Below are 4,276 nucleotides of genomic sequence, written 5' to 3' on the forward strand. Positions count from 1 at the left end.
GACGACGAAGATCAAGTGGAGTGTCATGTCCCCACCAGAGCCATGGCCTCGCTGGGTGCCGGTCCGTTGCTGGAGCCCATGATTATGGTCGTTCGACGTCGTTCAAAATTTCAGAACTCCAAGCCGGCCATGAAGCCGTGGATCGGACCGATCCCTAAGGTAATGAGAGAACCTGTAACCTTGGCACAATTCTTGCCGGAAAATTGGACTATGGTCATGCAAAAGAAGAAGAAAGGAAAGACTAGCCGGCCACCGCCGCCGCCAAGATCGTCGGTGGCGAGATTGGCGAGCACTGTTCGAGCGGCCAGACGGGCTCGTTTGAATACGTTATTGCGTCGTGGACCCGGTTTGGATGCAGCGTCAGATGTAACGATGGTCGTGGGTCTTCTAGGTTCGGGCGAGGCCCAGCCGGAGGCCCAAGCCTTGTTTCATCCCAAACATGCGGACGTGCATGTTGCATCGCTGCCAGTCGAGCAAATGATCGAGACTAGGGTTTTGGTTCCAGGTTTTTGTTCGCTGGGTACTGGGCAGGCGAGGAAGGTCTCCTACGCCGACGCCATGACTGGACGAGGGCCGCCGCCCATCAAGCGAGGGCCACCTCCCGCCGTTGGTGCCTCGGCTACTAGCGGGACCGGGCATGGCGCTCCGCCGGCCAGTGCTGCCGCGGTGGGCGGGGCAGCGCATGGCGCTCTACCAGTCCTTGCCGCCGGTGGTGCTGGCCGTGGTGCCCCGTCGGCTGGTGGGATCGGCGCTGTTGGGCGGGGCGGCTTGCCTCCTTAGAGGCCTGTGGCAGCGGGGGTGCAGCCCAGAGTTGCCGCCGGCTGGGGCGGTCACTCCTCCGTGCAGCAGGGGGCCGATGCATATAGCTCTATGGCATTGACACAGGCGCCAAGGCCAAACACGCGTCAGCCGGATGAATCGGCGCAGCCACCGTCAGCCAAGGCGCCGGCCCTAGGAAGGGGTCGCGGTGCGTAAGGGTGTGGCAGATACAATGGATACAACCGGGATGGTAAGAACTTCAACCGATACGGGCAGTGGGGAGATGATGGATATGATGCATATGGTGAGGGACTGCACAGTGGATCTTCGTCCGGTGGCGGCCGTGGATATAACCGGTACAATGATGAGGATACTGGACATTTTCAAGGTCCGCCCGGTAACTTTGTTGAAGGTGTCGCCGGTCCCCGGGATCGCTACCGAGGTGGATATCGTCGCGGGGGGAGAGGGAGACGCCCACCACCGCCTTGACACCTTCTACTGCCACCACCGCCTGCTGTGGATATGGCCTCGGCAGAGGAGCTCGAGCACGTAGCGGATGGGATGGGAGACCCAGCCACGTTACCCGCGGCGGCAATTGACGCGGTTCGGGCTCTGGCAGCAGTGCAGGTTCCGGTCACTTCTCGAGGTGCTAAATCTAGGGATGGCATGTCTGACAAAGGGTCAGAGAAAGCGGAGGGCGGAAAACTCTCTAAGTGGCAATTAAGAAGAAGAAGTTACCTTGCTATAGATGTGGTGAACCGGGTCATTTTGTGGCAGAGTGTACAAACAAGCTTTGTGACTATTGCCTCCGATCTCAACATGCGACAGCGGATTGCCCACTACTTTCCGGTCCTAAACCTGGCATTAACATTTTTGGTGTTTGTTGTAAGGAGTTGATGTTCTTTGAGACACCGGAGGTGGATCCTCTACCGCAGATGGTTGAGAGTTCCTTCCCTGCAGTTGTCCGGGTTACTAACGGACAGTTGATAGAGGCTCAGATTGTGAGACAACTGCGTGACTTAGTGCCAGGTAACTATCAGTGGCATCTGGAACAGTTAGAGGGTCAGACTTATAAGGTGGACTTTCCCACTAAAGAGGATTAGATGCATTTTCTCAAGTGGGGTTTGTGCAAAGTCCCAAGCACCAACATTGTTATTGCTTTTGATGAGTGGAAGCAGGAGGGACCTGAGGGTACACCTTTGGAGAAGGTGTGGGTACCTTTCGGTGGTGCACCACCAAAATTGATAAAGCATTTTCTGATTGCGTGGAGCTTGGGTGTTATGATTGGTAAGACCAAAAGGGTTGACATGCCCTTCACTCGTGCACAAGGGGATGCGAGGTTGCTGGTCAGTGTTGTGAGTGTTGAGTCCATACCAGATGTGGTTAGATGGCACATGCTGGAGTCACTTATGTTTTAGAGCTTGAGATCGAGGATACTCCGATTTCCCAGGATGGGGATGAGCCACAGGACATGGACACGACTGAGGGGGGTGACGCGTCCGGGAATCAGGATAAGGGGTCTGATGATTCACTGCCGGAGTCAGACAAGGGGCCTACTGCTAAATTGATAAGGTAGACACATCTACCAAAGAGACACCCCCGTCCACTACTCCGATGAACTTGGGTTGCCACCAGTATTGAGTATGGCCCGCGAGGTGTTGTATGTGGAGTCCACACCCGATGGGACAGTTGTTTCTGCTGGGTTGATCGAGTGTGGGGGTCCCGCGGGAAGGAGGCCCCGGTGCCCGTCTTGACTTCTTTGGGAGGGGCGCCTGGACAGACGGTCTATGGCATTCCTCACACACAGGCTTCACCGGTCGAGCTAGGGGTGAGGTGCGGGAAGGAGTCCCGTGCTGTAACCCCTCCACAGGACGCTACCATCCTGAGTGGCGAGCTAGGGGTGAGATGCGGGAAGGAGTCCCGTGTCGCAATCCCTCCACAGGAGTGCGCTCTGCAGGTTGGTCAGGGGACGAGCTGTTCAGCAAGGGGGAACGGGACTAGTAAGCGGGCGTCTCCACGGTCCTCTTCCCCCTTGATCTTGGTGGCCGAGGCCTGCTCGACTACGCCCTACCCTCCTTCACCGACGATAGGGGACGGGCGTGGGAGTCGGGACCAAACCCCTCGAGAGAGGACGACGGATGAGCTTATTGAAGAAAATATGCCCTAGAGGCAATAATAAAGTTATTATTTATTTCCTTATTTCATGATAAATGTTTATTATTCATGCTAGAATTGTATTAACCAGAAACATAATACATGTGTGAATACATAGACAAACAGAGTGTCACTAGTATGCCTCTACTTTACTAGCTCGTTAATTAAAGATGGTTATATTTCCTAACCATAGACATGAGTTGTCATTTGATTAACGGGATCACATCATTAGGAGAATGATGTGATTGACTTGACCCATTCCGTTAGCTTAGCACTTGATCGTTTAGTATGATTTATACATGTTCCTATGACTATGAGATTATGCAACTCCCGTTTACCGGAGGAACACTTTGTGTGCTACCAAACGTCACAACGTAACTGGGTGATTATAAAGGTGCTCTACAGGTGTCTCCGAAGGTACATATTGGGTTGGCGTAATTCGAGATTAGGTTTTGTCACTCCGATTGTCGGAGAGGTATCTCTGGGCCCTCTCGGTAATACACATCACTTAAGCCTTGCAAGCATCGTAACTAATAAGTTAGTTACGGGATGATGTATTACGGAACGAGTAAAGAGACTTGCCGGTAACGAGATTGAACTAGGTATTGGATACCGACAATCAAATCTCGGGCAAGTAACATACCGATGACAAAGGGAACAACGCATGTTGTTATGCGGTTTGACCGATAAAGATCTTCGTAGAATATGTAGGAACCAATATGAACATCCATATTCCACTATTGGTTATTGACCAAGAATAGTTCTAGGTCATGTCTACATAATTCTCGAACCCGTAGGGTCCACACGCTTAACGTTACGATGACAATTTTATTATGAGTTTATGAGTTTTGATGTACCGAAGGAGTTCGGAGTCCCGGATGAGATCGGGGACATGACGAGGAGTCTCGAAATGGTCGAGACGTAAAGATCGATATATTGGACGACTATATTCGGAGTTCGGAAAGGTTCTGAGTGATTCGGGTATTTTTCGGAGTACCGGAGAGTTATGGGAATTCGTATTGGGCCTCATTGGGCCATACGGGAAAGGAGAGAAAGGGCCAAAAGGGTGGCCGCACCCCTCCCCTTGATCTGGTCCGAATTGGACTAGGGAGGGGGGGGGGGCGCCCCCTTCCTTCCTTCTCCTTCTCTCTTCCCTTTCCTTCTCTCCTAATCCTACTACATGGAAGGGTTCCTAGTTCTACTAGGAAAGGGGGAATCCTACTCCCGGTGGGAGTAGGACTCCCCTAGGGCGCGCCATAGTGAGGGCCGGCCCTCCCCCTCCTCCACTCCTTTATATACGGGGGCAGGGGCACCCCATAGACACACAAGTTGATCTATGGATCGTTCCTTAGCCGTGTGCGGT

This window comes from Triticum dicoccoides, chromosome 5B (assembly GCF_002162155.2).
Source record: "Triticum dicoccoides isolate Atlit2015 ecotype Zavitan chromosome 5B, WEW_v2.0, whole genome shotgun sequence".
NCBI lineage: Eukaryota > Viridiplantae > Streptophyta > Magnoliopsida > Poales > Poaceae > Triticum > Triticum dicoccoides.